This window comes from Ambystoma mexicanum, chromosome 4p, assembly GCF_040938575.1.
Source record: "Ambystoma mexicanum isolate Mex_15411 chromosome 4p, UKY_AmexF1_1, whole genome shotgun sequence".
NCBI lineage: Eukaryota > Metazoa > Chordata > Amphibia > Caudata > Ambystomatidae > Ambystoma > Ambystoma mexicanum.
The window spans coordinates 13,818,087-13,837,254 of NC_090927.1; the positions used below are offsets into that span (position 1 = coordinate 13,818,087).

At 48.2% G+C, this 19,168-nt stretch overlaps 1 pseudogene; it reads right to left on the bottom strand.

Annotated features, from left to right (window-relative positions):
- The window catches only part of LOC138452685 (zinc finger protein 665-like), a 40,765-nt pseudogene extending 22,507 nt beyond the window's left edge, over nucleotides 1–18,258 (bottom strand).
- Nucleotides 18,259–19,168: the final 910 nt, after the last annotated feature.

The following is a 19,168-nucleotide window of genomic DNA, read 5'->3' on the forward strand; positions in this document are numbered from 1 at the left end:
GACATTGCAGGCAGTCAGGTGTGCATTCTGTATGGATATGTAGGATGTCCACGTCTACCCCAGTGTGCACCGGAGACATTGCAGGCAGTCAGGTGTGCATTCTGTATGGATATGTAGGATGTCCACGTCTACCCCAGGGTGCACCGGAGACATTGCAGGCAGTCAGGTGTGCATTCTGAATGGATATGTAGGATGTCCACGTCTACCCCAGGGTGCACCGAAGACATTGCAGGCAGTCAGGTGTGCATTCTGTATGGATATGAAGGATGTCCACGTCTACCCCAGGGTGCACCGACCACATTGCAGGCAGTCAGGTGTGCATTCTGTATGGATATGTAGGATGTCCACGTCTACCCCAGGGTGCACCGACCACATTGCAGGCAGTCAGGTGTGCATTCTGTATGGATATGTAGGATGTCCACGTCTACCCCAGGGTGCACTGAACACATTGCAGGCAGTCAGGTGTGCATTCTGTATGGATATGTAGGATGTCCACGTCTACCACAGGGTGCACTGAACACATTGCAGGCAGTCAGGTGCGCATTCTGTATGGATATGTAGGATGTCCACGTCTACCCCAGGGTGCACTGAACACATTGCAGGCAGTCAGGTGACCATTCTGTATGGATATGTAGGATGTCCACGTCTACCACAGGGTGCACTGAACACATTGCAGGCAGTCAGGTGTGCATTCTGTATGGATATGTAGGATGTCCACGTCTACCACAGGGTGCACTGAACACATTGCAGGCAGTCAGGTGTGCATTCTGTATGGATATGTAGGATGTCCACGTCTACCACAGGGTGCACTGAACACATTGCAGGCAGCCAGGTGTGCATTCTGTATGGATATGTAGGATGTCCACGTCTACCACAGGGTGCACTGAACACATTGCAGGCAGTCAGGTGTGCATTCTGTATGGATATGTAGGATGTCCACGTCTACCCCAGGGTGCACTGAACACATTGCAGGCAGTCAGGTGTGCATTCTGTATGGATATGTAGGATGTCCACGTCTACCCCTGGGTGCACTGAACACATTGCAGGCAGTCAGGTGGGCATTCTGTATGGATATGTAGGATGTCCACGTCTACCCCAGGGTGCACTGAACACATTGCAGGCAGTCAGGTGGGCATTCTGTATGGATATGTAGGATGTCCACGTCTACCCCAGGGTGCACTGAACACATTGCAGGCAGTCAGGTGGGCAATCTGTATGGATATGTAGGATGTCCACGTTTACCCCAGGGTGCACTGAACACATTGCAGGCAGTCAGGTGGGCATTATGTATGGATATGTAGGATGTCCACGTCTACCCCAGGGTGCACTGATCACACTGCAGGCAGTCAGTTGTGCATTCTGTATGGATATGTAGGATGTCCACGTCTACCCCAGGGTGCACTGTACACACTGCAGGCAGTCAGGTGCGCATTGTGTATGGATATGTAGGATGTCCTCGTCTACCCCAGGGTGCACTTAACACATTGCAGGCAATCAGGTGCGCATTCCGTATGGATATGTAGGATGTCCACGTCTACCCCAGGGTGCACTGAAGACATTGCAGGCAGTCAGGTGCGCATTCGGTATGGATACGTAGGATGTCCACGTCTACCCCAGGGTGCACTGAACACATTGCAGGCAGTCAGGTGCGCATTCTGTATGGATATGTAGGATGCCCACGTCTACCCCAGGGTGCACTGAACACATTGCAGGCAGACAGGTGTGCATTCTGTATGGATATGTAGGATGTCCACGTCTACCCCAGCGTGCACCGAACACATTGCAGGCAGCCAGGTGTGCATTCGGTATGGATATGTAGGATGTCCACGTCTACCCCAGCGTGCACCGAACACATTGCAGGCAGCCAGGTGTGCATTCGGTATGGATATGTAGGATGTCCACGTCTACCCCAGGGTGCACCGAACACATTGCAGGCAGCCAGGTGTGCATTCGGTATGGATATGTAGGATGTCCACGTCTACCCCAGCGTGCACCGAACACATTGCAGGCAGCCAGGTGTGCATTCGGTATGGATATGTAGGATGTCCACGTCTACCCCAGCGTGCACCGAACACATTGCAGGCAGCCAGGTGTGCATTCGGTATGGATATGTAGGATGTCCACGTCTACCCCAGGGTGCACCGAACACATTGCAGGCAGCCAGGTGTGCATTCGGTATGGATATGTAGGATGTCCACGTCTACCCCAGGGTGCACCGAACACATTGCAGGCAGCCAGGTGTGCATTCGGTATGGATATGTAGGATGTCCACGTCTACCCCAGGGTGCACCGAACACATTGCAGGCAGCCAGGTGTGCATTTGGTATGGATATGTAGGATGTCCACGTCTACCCCAGCGTGCACCGAACACATTGCTGGCAGCCAGGTGTGCATTCGGTATGGATATGTAGGATGTCCACGTCTACCCCAGCGTGCACCGAACACATTGCAGGCGGCCAGGTGTGCATTCGGTATGGATATGTAGGATGTCCACGTCTACCCCAGGGTGCACCGAACACATTGCAGGCGGCCAGGTGTGCATTCGGTATGGATATGTAGGATGTCCACGTCTACCCCAGGGTGCACCGAAGACATTGCAGGCGGCCAGGTGTGCATTCTGTATGGATATGTAGGATGTCCACGTCTACCCCAGGGTGCACCGAAGACATTGCAGGCGGCCAGGTGTGCACTCTGTATGGATATGTAGGATGTCCACGTCTACCCCAGGGTGCACCGAAGACATTGCAGGCGGCCAGGTGTGCATTCTGTATGGATATGTAGGATGTCCACGTCTACCCCAGGGTGCACCGAAGACATTGCAGGCGGCCAGGTGTGCATTCTGTATGGATATGTAGGATGTCCACGTCTACCCCAGGGTGCACCGAAGACATTGCAGGCGGCCAGGTGTGCATTCTGTATGGATATGTAGGATGTCCACGTCTACCCCAGGGTGCACCGAAGACATTGCAGGCGGCCAGGTGTGCATTCTGTATGGATATGTAGGATGTCCACGTCTACCCCAGGGTGCACCGAAGACATTGCAGGCGGCCAGGTGTGCATTCTGTATGGATATGTAGGATGTCCACGTCTACCCCAGGGTGCACCGAAGACATTGCAGGCAGCCAGGTGTGCATTCTGTAAGGATATGTAGGATGTCCACGTCTACCCCAGGGTGCACCCGAAGACATTGCAGGCAGCCAGGTGTGCATTCTGTATGGATATGTAGGATGTCCACGTCTACCCCAGGGTGCACCGAAGACATTGCAGGCAGCCAGGTGTGCATTCTGTATGGATATGTAGGATGTCCACGTCTACCCCAGGGTGCACCGAAGACATTGCAGGCAGCCAGGTGTGCATTCAGTATGGATATGTAGGATGTCAACGTCTATCCCAGGGTGCACCGAAGACATTGCAGGCAGCCAGGTGTGCATTCTGTAAGGATATGTAGGATGTCCACGTCTACCCCAGGGTGCACCGGAGACATTGCAGGCAGTCAGGTGTGCATTCTGTATGGATATGTAGGATGTCCACGTCTACCCCAGGGTGCACCGGAGACATTGCAGGCAGTCAGGTGTGCATTCTGTATGGATATGTAGGATGTCCACGTCTACCCCAGGGTGCACCGGAGACATTGCAGGCAGTCAGGTGTGCATTCTGTATGGATATGTAGGATGTCCACGTCTACCCCAGGGTGCACCGACCACATTGCAGGCAGTCAGGTGTGCATTCTGTATGGATATGTAGGATGTCCACGTCTACCCCAGGGTGCACCGAAGACATTGCAGGCAGTCAGGTGTGCATTCTGTATGGATATGTAGGATGTCCACGTCTACCCCAGGGTGCACCGGAGACATTGCAGGCAGTCAGGTGTGCATTCTGTATGGATATGTAGGATGTCCACGTCTACCCCAGGGTGCACCGGAGACATTGCAGGCAGTCAAGTGTGCATTCTGTATGGATATGTAGGATGTCCACGTCTACCCCAGGGTGCACCGGAGACATTGCAGGCAGTCAGGTGTGCATTCTGAATGGATATGTAGGATGTCCACGTCTACCCCAGGGTGCACCGAAGACATTGCAGGCAGTCAGGTGTGCATTCTGTATGGATATGAAGGATGTCCACGTCTACCCCAGGGTGCACCGACCACATTGCAGGCAGTCAGGTGTGCATTCTGTATGGATATGTAGGATGTCCACGTCTACCCCAGGGTGCACCGACCACATTGCAGGCAGTCAGGTGTGCATTCTGTATGGATATGTAGGATGTCCACGTCTACCCCAGGGTGCACCGAACACATTGCAGGCAGTCAGGTGTGCATTCTGTATGGATATGTAGGATGTCCACGTCTACCACAGGGTGCACCGAACACATTGCAGGCAGTCAGGTGTGCATTCTGTATGGATATGTAGGATGTCCACGTCTACCACAGGGTGCACTGAACACATTGCAGGCTGTCAGGTGTGCATTCTGTATGGATATGTAGGATGTCCACGTCTACCCCAGGGTGCACTGAACACATTGCAGGCAGTCAGGTGTGCATTCTGTATGGATATGTAGGATGTCCACGTCTACCACAGGGTGCACTGAACACATTGCAGGCAGTCAGGTGTGCATTCTGTATGGATATGTAGGATGTCCACGTCTACCACAGGGTGCACTGAACACATTGCAGGCAGTCAGGTGTGCATTCTGTATGGATATGTAGTATGTCCACGTCTACCCCAGGGTGCACTGAACACATTGCAGGCAGTCAGGTGTGCATTCTGTATGGATATGTAGGATGTCCACGTCTACCCCTGGGTGCACTGAACACATTGCAGGCAGTCAGGTGGGCATTCTCTATGGATATGTAGGATGTCCACGTCTACCCCAGGCTGCACTGAACACATTGCAGGCAGTCAGGTGGGCATTCTGTATGGATATGTAGGATGTCCACGTCTACCCCACGGTGCACTGAACACATTGCAGGCAGTCAGGTGGGCATTATGTATGGATATGTAGGATGTCCACGTCTACCCCAGGGTGCACTGATCACACTGCTGGCAGTCAGTTGTGCATTCTGTATGGATATGTAGGATGTCCACGTCTACCCCAGGGTGCACTGTACACACTGCAGGCAGTCAGGTGCGCATTGTGTATGGATATGTAGGATGTCCTCGTCTACCCCAGGGTGCACTTAACACACTGCAGGCAATCAGGTGCGCATTCCGTATGGATATGTAGGATGTCCACGTCTACCCCAGGGTGCACTGAACACATTGCAGGCAGTCAGGTGCGCATTCCGTATGGATACGTAGGATGTCCACGTCTACCCCAGGGTGCACTGAACACATTGCAGGCAGTCAGGTGCGCATTCGGTATGGATACGTAGGATGTCCACGTCTACCCCAGGGTGCACTGAACACATTGCAGGCAGTCAGGTGCGCATTCTGTATGGATACGTAGGATGTCCACGTCTACCCCAGGGTGCACTGAACACATTGCAGGCAGTCAGGAGTGCATTCTGTATGGATACGTAGGATGTCCACGTCTACCCCAGGGTGCACTGTACACACTGCAGGCAGTCAGGAGTGCATTCTGTATGGATACGTAGGATGTCCACGTCTACCCCAGGGTGCACTGATCACACTGCAGGCAGTCAGGTGTGCATTCTGTATGGATATGTAGGATGTCCACGTCTACCCCAGGGTGCACTGAACACACTGCAGGCAGTCAGGTGTGCATTCTGTATGGATATGTAGGATGTCCACGTCTACCCCAGGGTGCACTGAACACACTGCAGGCAGTCAGGTGTGCATTCTGTATGGATACGTAGGATGTCCACGTCTACCCCAGGGTGCACTGAACACACTGCAGGCAGACAGGTGTGCATTCTGTATGGATACGTAGGATGTCCACGTCTACCCCAGGGTGCACTGAACACATTGCAGGCAGTCAGGTGTGCATTCTGTATGGATACGTAGGATGTCCACGTCTACCCCAGGGTGCACTGAACACACTGCAGGCAGTCAGGTGTGCATTCTGTTGGATATGTAGGATGTCTACGTCTACCCCAGGGTGCACTGTACACATTGCAGGCAGACAGGTGTGCATTCTGTATGGATACGTATGATGCCCACGTCTACCCCAGGGTGCACTGAACACATTGCAGGCAGACAGGTGTGCATTCTGTATGGATACGTAGGATGCCCACGTCTACCCCAGGGTGCACTGTACACGCTGAAGGCAGTCAGGTGTGCATTCTGTATGGATACGTAGGATGTCCACGTCTACCCCAGGGTGCACTGTACACGCTGCAGGCAGTCAGGTGTGCATTCTATATGGATACGTAGGATGTCCACGTCTAGCCCAGGGTGCACTGAACACACTGCAGGCAGTCAGGTGTGCCTTCTGTGTGGATACGTAGGATGTCCACGTCTACCCCAGGGTGCACTGAACACACTGCAGGCAGACAGGTGTGCATTCTGTGTGGATGTGTAGGATGTCCACGTCTACCCCAGGGTGCACTGAACACACTGCAGGCAGTAAGGTGTGCATTCTGTGTGGATGTGTAGGATGTCCACGTCTACCCCAGGGTGCACTGAACACACTGCAGGCAGTCAGGTGTGCATTCTGTGTGGATGTGTAGGATGTCCACGTCTACCCCAGGGTGCACTGAACACACTGCAGGCAGTCAGGTGTGCATTCTGTATGGATGTGTAGGATGTCCACGTCTACCCCAGGGTGCACTGAACACACTGCAGGCAGTCAGGTGTGCATTCTGTATGGATGTGTAGGATATCCACGTCTACCCCAGGGTGCACTGAACACACTGCAGGCAGTCAGGTGTGCATTCTGTATGGATTTGTAGGATGTCCACGTCTACCCCAGGGTGCACTGAACACACTGCAGGCAGTCAGGTGTGCATTCTGTATGGATGTGTAGGATGTCCACGTCCACCCCAGGGTGCACTGTACACACTGCAGGCAGACAGGTGTGCATTCTGTATGGATGTGTAGGATGTCCACGTCCACCCCAGGGTGCACTGTACACACTTCAGGCAGACAGGTGTGCATTCTGTATGGATGTGTAGGATGTCCACGTCCACCCCAGGGTGCACTGTACACACTGCAGGCAGACAGGTGTGCATTCTGTATGGATGTGTAGGATGTCCACGTCCACCCCAGGGTGCACTGTACACACTGCAGGCAGACAGGTGTGCATTCTGTATGGATGTGTAGGATGTCCACGTCCACCCCAGGGTGCACTGTACACACTGCAGGCAGACAGGTGTGCATTCTGTGTGGAGGCAGTCAGGTGTGCATTCTATGTGGATATGTAGGATGTCCACGTCTACCCCAGGGTGCACTGTACACACTGCAGGCAGTCAGATGTGCATTCTATGTGGATATGTAGGATGTCCAAGTCTACCCCAGGGTGCACTGTACACACTGCAGGCAGTCAGGTGTGCATTCTATGTGGATATGTAGGATGTCCACGTCTACCCCAGGGTGCACTGAACACATTGCAGGCAGTCAGGTGTGCATTCTATGTGGATATGTAGGATGTCCACGTCTACCCCAGGGTGCACTGTACACATTGCAGGCAGTCAGGTGTGCTTTCTATGTGGATATGTAGGATGTCCACGTCCACCGCAGGGTGCACTGTACACATTGCAGGCAGTCAGGTGTGCATTCTATGTGGATATGTAGGATGTCCACGTCCGCCCCAGGTGTGCATTCTCTGTGGATATGTAGGATGTCCACGTCTACCCCAAGGTGCACTGAACACATTGGATATGTAGGATGTCCACGTCTACCCCAGGGTGCACTATGCATTCTATATGGATATGTAGGATATTGTATGCATTTATTAATTTAATTTATTTATTTATTACATTTATTATACGCCCAGACCCTAGCGTATCACGACGTAGTTACAGACAATTCGGGAAATAATTGCAATCATTATTCAAGATAACATACAAGCAAGATAATAGTTCCACATGAGTTAGTGAGCAGTTTTAATCACAATCAAAATGAAAGCAACATAGTACAAGCAGTATGCATTTGGTGTTGGCAATTAAACCGATCACAGGTGGGGGACCGGAGGAGGGGGACTCTGGGATGTAGACGCACTAAGTTAGTCTGTGTTAAATAGCCAAGTTTTTAGTGCTTTCTTGAAGATGGGGAAAGAGGATTCGTTTTTCAGATTAATGGGGAGGGTATTCCAGAGAGTGGGTGCCAATACTGGGAAGCAAGTTCCTCCAGCCCTACTGCTCTTATAACGTGGGATGGCCAGGAGAGATTCAGCATTTGATCTTAAAGTTCTGTTTGCAAGTTTTTTTGTAATGGATTTGTTGAGGTATCTAGGTGCTGTATTGTTAATACATTTGTGTGTAATACATAGGGCTTTGAATGTGATTCTAGCTTTGATTGCCAGCCAGTGAGCCTCTCTTCTAATGTGAGAGATGTGGCCTGATTTTCTTAATCCTAAAGAAGCTCAAAGGGCTTTGTTTTGGATAAGTTGGAGTTTGGCTAGATTTGCCTTTGAAGTACCTAATAGAAGACCATTACAGTAATCAACCTTGGAAAGTATTAGGGCTCTAGCTAGTGTAAGACAATTGGCTGGAGTGAGGAACTGGCAGCTAAGGGCTATGAGTTTGGCTGTATAGGAGGTAGATGAAGCTAGGGCATTGGTGTGCTTTGTCATGGATAGGTTGGCATCGAGGTAGACACCAAGGGTTTTAACTTGTTTAAGTACGGGTATAATGGAGCCATCGATTTTGATTGAGTTGTAGTCCGGATGGAGGGCATTGATTTTAGCAGGTGAGCCCACAATGAGAATCTCAGTTTTCTCATCATTAAGACAAAGACTGTTTAGGGCCATCCAATTCTGTATGATTGCATAGATGTTATTTATTAGGATGATGTCTGACACGTAGTTCCCAGAAAGTGGAATGAGTATTTGGGTGTCATCGGCAAAATTGGTATAGATGACACCCATATTATCCAACGCTGCGCAAAGGAGTTTAGTATAGGCGTTGCATAGAGTGGGGGAGAGGCTGGAGCCTTGGGGTACACCTAATGGGACTGGCATGGGGTCTGCTGCTTCTTTACCTATACAGATTCTGGAGGTGCGGTCCACTAGGAAGGATTTCATCCAACATGTTGCTTCGTTAAAGAAACCAAAGTCATTGGCTAGGGTGGTGAAGAGTTTATCGTGGTCTACAAGGTCAAATGCTGGCGATAGATCTAATAGCAGGAGAATACATAGTTACCCTGAATCTCCGATAGCATCCATCTGGATTTTGAGATCAAGGAGGGCTGTTTCTGTGCTATGGTTAGGGCGGAATCCTGATTGTCTAGTACCTAGTAGTTGGTTTTGTTCTAGGTGGTCCAGAATTTGGGTGTAGGCTATTTTATCAATCATTTTTAACAAGAAGGGAACTGTGGTAATGGGACGGTAGTTAGTGGGGACAGTTGGGCCGAGGGTGTTTTTTTTTAGTAGCAGGGTAACCCATGCTTCTTTGATGCTGCTAGGTACCAGGATGGAGCTCAAAGAGGCAATGATGAAATCAGTGATGAGAGGGGTGAGGGTGGGTGCACAAAGTTTGACTAGGTGGGCAGGGAATTGATCGCCTTTGCAGTTAGAGGCTTTTAGCTTAGTTATGGTTATTAGTACTTGGTCCTGGGTGACTGGAGTAAAGTGAAAGGGTGAGATAGCATTAGGAGTTATCACTTTAGGGGTGTTGGTAGTGCTGGTGTTATCTGCTAGCAATTTCTGTTTTTTATTCATTTTGGTTTGAAGTAAGTCAATCTTAGAGGCTAGGCCTTTTTGGATTGTGGTACACCAATCTTTGCGAGCATTGGATGGGGTGGAGTTAGGTGTGGGGTTCTCTAACTCTCTGAGTATGTTAAAGAGTTCTTTGGCATCAGAATTAGCATTGGCGATCCTGGTATTGTAAGCATTGGCTGTGTGCCTGGTGATAGCTGATTTACATATACTGTTAGCTGATTTAAAGGCATTTTTGATGTCTAAATTGGGATTTTTTTATGTAGGTATTCCAGGGACTGTTTGGTACGTCTTGACTACTAGGTCTTCATTGAACCAATAAAATTAGCTTTTTACGGTTTTACGATTTTTAGAGGTTATGGGGGCCACCATGTCTATTGTGAGGCAGTTCTGGTATATATCTGCAAGCAGAGTGGGCTTTTTGGAGTTGGGTCCACTAATTTGGAGATTGTTTGTGATGATAGATGAGAGAGAATTGGCAGTAAGTTTGCGGGTGTTTCTCGTTTCAAAGGTTTCCAGGTTGTTTGTGATATCTTTAGTTCTGCCTAAGCAGTTTATAGTAAAATTAATGCTTTGATTGTCTGACCAAAATAATGGGAGGATAGAATCAATGGTTATTAGGGTGTTAACCGTGAGTACCCAGTCAAGGGTCCTTCTTGAATATGAGGGGGGACATTGATATGTTCAGTGCTTTTGTGAGCAATCACTGAACTTCATATCAGTGATTGCTTCAAGGAATGAGTAGGCTTTGTTATCTGTTTGATCGTTAAATCCTAAATTTAAATTGCCAAGAATAATACATTTAGTATTTGGTTTAAGAAGTGGCATGAGGAATAGTGGGGTGTCAATGTCGGGGATAGAATTTTTGTTAGGAGATCTATAGATGAGCAGAGTATTTATGGTAGTGTTATGGTCAGTTGTTATTTTAGTTAGCAGGAGTTTATATCCATCTATTTGTTCCAATGGGCAGGATCTAATGAGGAGATTATCTTTTGCTATAATTGCCACTGCACCGCCTTGAGATGTGACTCTGTCGGTCCTGTGAATATTGAAGCCGGGTGGCAATGCTACAGACAGGAGAGGGCCCGAGGCTTGGTGTAGCCAGGTTTCTGTTACAGCTAGGAGGTTTAATTTAAGGTCAATGATGTGGTCATGAATCTCTATTGCATGTGCTCCCAATGAGCGTGCATTAATGAGTGCACATTTGATTGTATTGGTAAGTTCTGGGAGAGATGGTTTACTAGTGCTGTGTGGCTGTACAGATTGAGTGGGGTTTTGATTGGGAGGTGGGCGATTTTGATCTAGGGGCGGCTTAAGATGATGTGTCTGGTTAGTATTAAAAGTTAACAGACCTGTGGTAGCTGGTTTGGTCCGAGATCTTAATCTCAGTTGTCTGATTCCATTTGGGATAGGTTTGGAAGAGGTAGGTACTACAGTTGAGAGGTCTTTGAGTCGAGTAATACTTAGGGTGGTCTTGGGCTCTGATAAGGTGAGGCCAAGTGGATGTATTATCCATGGCTTAGTCCGTGCTCTTAGTCTGTATAAGCGAGGAGCACCCAGAATGGGTTTAGTAGCCTTTGGACGAAAGATCAAGAGATCATGGGGTATAGATGAACTATGGGTGGGCGTTGGCTCGTGAGTACTAGGGCTCTCGACAGTGTTTGAGAAGCTGCAGGGCTGGGGGTGTGATGGAAGGCAGGTATTGCAGGTAGGAATGGCGTTAGGCAAGGAATGAGGTGATGCCTAGGACAGCCTAATTTAGTGAGTCCATTGCCTAAAGGTACAAAGGCATTTCCTGTACAGGGTGTGCAGTTATTGACTATGCAATAGGGGAACATGATCAGTAGCAATGCAGTTAACATAGTGAGCAGTATCCCAGGGCTTAACAGATGGTGTACATGTGGCTGTAAGCAGTTTGTCACCAAAAAGACAGAAGACAATTACATTTCAGATAATTGCCGACAGGTTAACACTTGCGTTAATGAGCGGCGACCAGCTAGGTGCCTTATAACACAATGGGGTGCCAATTTGGATTGCCAAAAGGTGTTATGTATGGGGATTGGTAGGCATATTACCTGCATTACCATGAAACAGTAAAATAAGTAGCAGGGATGTGTCCAATAATCACGTGTAATAACAATGCAGATGTATACGTAATGGAAAGGCAAACGTTTTGCTAAATGTAGTAGCAGTAGCGGGATCGAGCGGGTCATGTGTGGTATCTGTGCTTATGCATTGAAGTTTAGAGAGTTCAGCAATGCCAAGGTCAATGTTCAGCGATACGTAGGTAGTTGTGCTGATGGGCGTGCAGGGTCAGTACAGTCCGCTTGTGGTTACGAGTTCGGGGTTATTCAGGGGGTAACACGTTGAGAATACAGGGGAGTGGGTATGCAGCAGGGCTGCAATTCAGATTGGACGATAACAAGTAACAGTTTACTCACGGGTGCAGAAAACGAGACCAGGGCTGCATATAGACTGGCAGTCGGCACGTCCGACATGGACAGACACAGACAGTCCCTTATGGATACAGTCCTTGGGCGAGACGGCCGGCTTCCACCTGCCGGTGATGACTGGAAGCGGAAGTAGGGTGCGGAGGCCAATCAGGTGCTGCGTCGCCTGAGGTCAGCCGTTCTGCTTATGTGGATGGCGCTTCGGCGGCCATTGAGCATGTTGACAATAATGGTGATCAATGGGAAGGAGTACGAGTTTCCAGGTACGGAGGTCGCAGTACCTTTCCAAATTGTAGCAGGATAGTTGGGATTCAGTAATTTCAATTACGGATGATCCGGCGATGATTGTATGGGCTGCCGGTAGAAATTAGATTCCCATAACTTGGTCGCTGGAGATCCTGTGCGTAGCGCTGGTGGCGGGGGGGGGCTCCAGCCTACTCCCAGCGTCGGCGCAGGTAGACGGGTGAGAATTTTATATGAATGTGTATCCTGCCCACATCTACCGCAGGGTGCATTGTACACATTGCAGGTAGACAGGTGTGCATTCTATATGGATGTGTATTCTGTCCACATTTACCCCAGGGTGCATTGTACACATTGGAGCTAGACATGTGTGCATTTTATAAGGATGTATAACCTGTCCACATCTACCCCAGGGTCCATTGTACACATTGCAGGTAGGCAGGTGTGCATTCTATATGGATGTGTATCCTGTCCACATCTACCCCAGGGTCCATTGTACACATTGCAGGTAGGCAGGTGTGCATTCTATATGGATGTGTATCCTGTCCACATGTACTCCAGGGTGCATTGTGAACATTTTAGGTAGGCAGTTGTGCATTCTATATGGATATGTAGCTTGTCCATGCCTATCCCAGGGTGCACTGTATGCACTGCAGGTAGATGGGTGTGCATTCTATATGGATATGCATCCTGTCCACATCTACCCCAGGGTGCATCGTACACATTGCAGGTAGCAGGTGTGCATTCTATATGGATGTGTATCCTGTCCACATGTACTCCAGGGTGCATTGTGAACATTTTAGGTAGGCAGTTGTGCATTCTATATGGATATGTAGAATGTCCATGTCTATCCCAGGGTGCATTGCACACATTGCAGGTAGGCAGGTGTGGATTCTATATGGATGTGTATCCTGTCCACATGTACCCCAGGGTCCATTGAACACATTAAAGGTAGGCAGGTGTGCATTCTATATGGATATGCATCCTGTCCACATCTACCCCAGGGTGCATCGTACACATTGCAGGTAGCAGGTGTGCATTCTATATGGCCATGCATCCTGCCCACAGCTATCCCAGGGTGCACTGTATGCACTGTAGATAAATCGGTTATTATTTATTTTTATTTATTTATATATTTTTAAAGCGCTGCAGCCCGCGGGCATCAGAGCGCATCCCATGTAGACAAGGGCATAGTGAACAGGACAATATCAATAAGGGATGTGAGGTATCAGGTTTCATGTTGTTGGCCAGGTTGGTGTTGACTCAGTGTTACTATGGGTAATTACTGCATTAAAGAGGAAGTTCACTTAAAAAAGTTATTGTCTCAAAAGATGGGCCATAATAAAATATATATATACTAAATATTTTTAAAGAAAGTTCCTATGTAAATTTTTGGGCAAATGAGGCTCAAGGTTTTGACATGGGGGAATCAATTTTGTGAAATGAAGCAGCCTCCTCTGTTCATGTTAAACTCTGCTCTGGTGGCAATAATCAAGCAAAGCCCCCTACTGGGAGTTCATCATGAAGAGAGGAAGCTGCCTTGACTCTCATTCTACATTTTCTGTTCTCCCTAAGCAAAGGGAAGCACAGAAAATGTAAAATTAAAGGCACAGCAATTGTAACTACTTTGCTGGCCGCCGGGGGGAGTTTTCATAATTGCTGCACCTTTCTTTTCTAGTTTTCCGAGCACGGGACTGTGACTCTGTAGGACTGTCTAACTTTTCTGCTTCTTGAAGGATCTTGATTTTGTCTTTAAATGCAATGAAGTTCATGCGGAATTCTCCTTCGCTTTTTATCTTAATCTTTTTCAGGACTTTGGTTGTCATTATGCCTTTCAGAGATGCTTAGAGTAACGTCAAGTCTGCTCTGCATGTGACAATTCTTTAATTATATTCATTGTTGCCAAGGGAATGAGATTGTATTTTGTATTTAAGTTGTCATTCGCCTCTTAATAATTACTTCTGCTGTGCCGTATTTGAGCCATTTTTATGCTTTTAAACGTTCAACTAATAAATGTAATTGTCCGATTCATCTCCTGCTGCCAGGTCCTGAATGTTGCTGTGATTGTATCTCTTTTATTCAATGTTTGTGTCTGTCAACACTTGTGCGGTGTTCGTCTATTCTTCTCAAGAGTGTAATATTTAGTTGTACTATTAGTGAAGCCCTAATCACTGACAGGATCACATTCACAACATCTCTCCACGTGGCATCTATGGGAACAGTAAGGTCTTCAAAGATCTCCTAAACACTAGGTGGACCTCCAGTCTTTTTAAAAGAATGAATCTTCTGATGCATGATTAGAGCTGAGGAGTCACTGAAGCTTTTCTTGCACTCTGTCATCCAGGTGGCCAGGACACGGCCTTCGCTTTTGGATCCAGTTCCTGGGGGTGGACCAGTGCAGGAGGATCACCTGGATGAGGGGTCTTCAGGGAGTGGAAGTGGGATATCGGAGGGTGAGACGCGGTATCCCCTTCCTTGTAACACCTTTTCCCCCACCCTACCATGTAGGATACCTAGGAACTCAACCCGCCCCCCCCCCTTTCCCGACACAAACACTTTCTCACGGGCAGTTCACTGTGAGCGACAACGGACTAACACCAGAGCCGTATACCTGACATGTCCCAACACAATTACAGATCATTACACACACCTGACTTCCATCACACTTCCCCACACTTCCCCACAAGGATAAAAGTCGGAGCAACAAAGTGAACTCTGAGCGAGGCAAAACACACAAGGAAACAGCAGTTCCAAGATGACAGTTTAATACAAGGAGAAAGACGGCGAGACCAGAGAGGATTGCGAGGAGGGACGCGCCCTTGACCTGCAAAGACTGTTACTTTCAGGAGTTTGGAAAGTAAGAAACCAAAGGGCAGGAACTAAGGCAGATCAAATCTGCACAGTGTGTCGGACATACCCGGGGTTCTCCTGCGTCGATAACCAAGGCAGGGAAGAGAGATTGCTGCTGTGGTACTGTCCTTGGCTCCTACAAGAAGGTGATGTTACAAAAGACAGCACAGTCAGAGAGACTGATATCAAACCAGCTTTTGTTTTGAAGCAAGGCTGCAAGCGGAAACATTGTATAAAGAGGACAGTGGGTGAGGCGTATGGGATGAGCGATGCAAATATAATTGGAAGCCAAAGGAAGTAGTTGAACTTTATAATTGAACATTGGGAGGCCAAGGACAGATACCATACACAGAGTGGTCCAGCACCATGTGAGTGCTTATTTGAAAGTCTCTGTTAGGTATCCAACTGATGTTGAGTGTGAGAGAAAGAAATTGAGATTGAAGTGATCATGCAACGGGTCGACCTAAACCCTGTGCACATTCAAAATTCTTCGATAGTTCAAAGTACATAACAATTGGTCTGGGCCCGGCTGAGGGAGACTAATTGAGTGGAAGAAAGGGATCTGAGCCCGGAAGAGGGGGATCCGGGGTGAACCGTGAGTCACCCGAAAAATGTTTGTTTTGAAAAGGGTCTAAGTCCGGCTGAGGGGGATTCAGGGTGAACACCCAAATTGAATACTGGAAAAGGAAAATAAAGTTTTTGTGTTGTTTTTGTATACCAGGCCCTCTGAGTCAGGAGACTTGCAAAAAGTAAACAAGGCTTGGACAAAGAAGGTCCTGAACTGTGGAAATGAAACTGTATCCTCATGCTGCAGAAGCCAGAGTGTGTACTTTGCTCGAGTGAACCGCCTTGTCCTGTGCTGAAAACGTGGGGAAAAAATTGAGGCCAACGCCCTAAATATCCTGATTTATCATTTTGTGAATGCTTCTTTCTTTTTCAGGAACATTACCCCACATTATTTGTAAATTTGTGGTAAGTATTGGCAATCATTTCTTTTTAGTAGAGGCCCTTTTTTATTTAACAAGACTCCACTAGGACTGCATTATTATTATTTTGATGGTCGTAGCTTGCTCCCAACTGTAGATGTAGGTTTAGATGGGTGTTTATCACCCCCTTGTGCAAATTCCAATAAACACCCATGAACTGTGATACCTTGTGTCTGCCATACTGTTGATACCATGCCTTCCTTACAATTCTCATAGCTGAGGAACGACTGAAGCTTTTCCTGCACTCTGTACACTCGTAGGGCTTTACCCCAGTAAGGATCCTCTGATGGTGTATCAGAGCTTAGGGGTCACTGAAGCTTTCCTTGCATTCTGTAAAGTTGTAGGGCTTCCTCCAGTATGGGTCCTCTGGTGGACTCTCAGGTTTGAGGATATACTGAAGCTTTTATTGCACTCTGTGGACTTGCAGGGCTTCTCTCCAGTGTGGATCAGGAGATGACTTTTCAGGTGTGAGGAACGACTGAAGCTTTTCTTGCACTCTGCGCACTTGTAGGGCTTCACCTCAGTGTGGATCATGAGATGGCTTCTTAGGTTTGAGGAATCACTGAAGCTTTTCTTACACTCTGTGCACTTGTAGGGCTTCTCTCCAGTGTGGATCAGGAGATGACTTTTCAGGTGTGAGGAACGACTGAAGCTTTTCTTCCACTCTGCGCACTTGTAGGGCTTCTCTCCAGTGTGGATCATGAAATGGCTTCTTAGGTTTGAGGAATCACTGAAGCTTTTCTTATACTCTGGGCACTTGTAGGGCTTCACCTCAGTGTGGATCATGAGATGGCTTCTCAGGTGTGAGGATTGACAGAAGCTTTTCTTGCATTCTATACACTTGAAGGGCTTTACCCCAGTGTGGGTCCTTTTATGGCGTATCAGAGCTGAGGGGGCACTGAAGATTTTCTTGCACTCTGTGCACTTGTAGGGCTTCTCGCGAGTATGGATCCTCAGATGGTTTCTTAGATCTGTTGATTGACTGAAACTTTTCTTGCACTCTGTGCACTCATAGGGCTTCAACCCAGAATGGATCCTCTGGTGGATTCTCAGAGTTGTGGAATGACTGAAGCTTTTCCTGCACTTTGAGCACTTGTACGGCTTCACCCCTGTATGGATCCTCTGATGGCTGCTCAGCGCTGTGCAATCACCAAAGCTTTTCTTGCACTCTGTGCACTTATAGGGCTTCTCCCCGGTATGGGTCCTATGGTGGATTCTCAAAGATGAGGAATGACCGAAGATTTTCTTGCATTCTGTGCACTTGTAGGGCTTCCCTCCAGTGTGTATCATGAGATGGATTCTCAGGTTTGAGGTTTTACTGAAGCTTTTCTTGCACACTGTGCACTCGTAGTGCTTCACACCAGTATGGATCCTCTGATGGCTGATAAGCACTGTTGAATCACTTAAGCTTTTCCTGCACTCTGAGCACTTGTAGGGCTTCATCCCAGTATGGATCCTCTGATGGTATATCAGAGCTGAGGTATGACTGAAGCTTTTCCTGCATTGTGTACACTTGAAGGGCTTCCCTCCAGTGTGGATCATGAGATGGCTTCTCAGGTTTGAGGATTGGCTGAAACTTTTCTTGCATTCTGTACACTTGAAGGGCTTCACTCCAGTGTGGATCATGAGATGGCTTCTCAGGTTTGAGGATTGGCTGAAACTTTTCTTGCATTCTGGGCACTCGTAGGGCTTTTCTCCGCTATGGACTCTATGATGAATGCTCAGTATAGTGCAATAACTGAAGCTTTTTGTGCACTTTTTTGCACTTGTAGGGCTTCCCCACAGTATGGGTCCTCTGATGGAGTCTCAGAGATGAGGAATCACTCATGCTTTTGTTGCATTCTGTACACGTGTACGACTTCTCTCCAGTGTGAACGATGAGATGGCTTATCAGGTGTGAGAATTGACTGAACCTTTTCATGCACTTTGTACACTTGTAAGGTTTCTCAGCCATGTGAGATTAATTAATAAATATTTTATTAGGTGCTTAATACCAGAGACCAGTCTCTAAGCGCGGGGCCAGGATTCAAACCTGCGTTGCTCAGCGTTTTCTTGCTTCCAAGACAGACATGTTGCTCCTGAGCTATCCTGAGCTATCCTCTTATGTGTTCGATTGGACTGGACCTGTGAGTAAAGAACATCCCACAAACGCTGCAGGGAAATGCCTTCCACTAGTTATGGAACCTCATAGATGTGCCGGGCATTGGGCTCTCCCGAGAGGATGGCACTTTCAGTAAAGGTTCCATGGAATGGCGCTGCCCATCTTCTGTAGCACATCTCTTATTCCCTTGCATATCTCATCTTCTCATGTTCACTTCCAGTTCCTTGGTTTCAGTGATGGCTCTACTCTCTGTTGAAAGAAGCAAAGGTTTCAGATATTATTTCAGGACAATGCACCAATTTATTACCAGTAATCTTCACTTCTCCTAATCCTACTCTTCCACATCACAGGACTTAAATACAAGGTGTAAGAGTTGATTCTCAAAAATGTTATTTTTTCAATTGTATTCCCCTGCCCCGGCCAGCCTGCCCTTGTCACCTAGCATGTAAGACTCTCTAACTCTCTTGGAAGACACTGTATGAAAGCAAGGATGGGGCCATCTGTTCTCCAGTGTAGGGGAGGTCAGAGTAAATACTCTGAACACTGCTAAAGCTACACAATCAGCTGGTGACTTGAAACGCTGTAGTTGGGTGCTGTAATACAGCTTGCTAACACTCTTCACAGCCCCTGAACGGGACAGCATTTGGCCCCGCACATTTGCTATGAGGATAAATGCACGAGGCTACTCCCCTTGGGGTGTTCAGCCCTGGAGCGTAAAGGGCTGGCGCCGCTCTGTTTCGCTGTTTGGCGGGAGGCGCCCTCT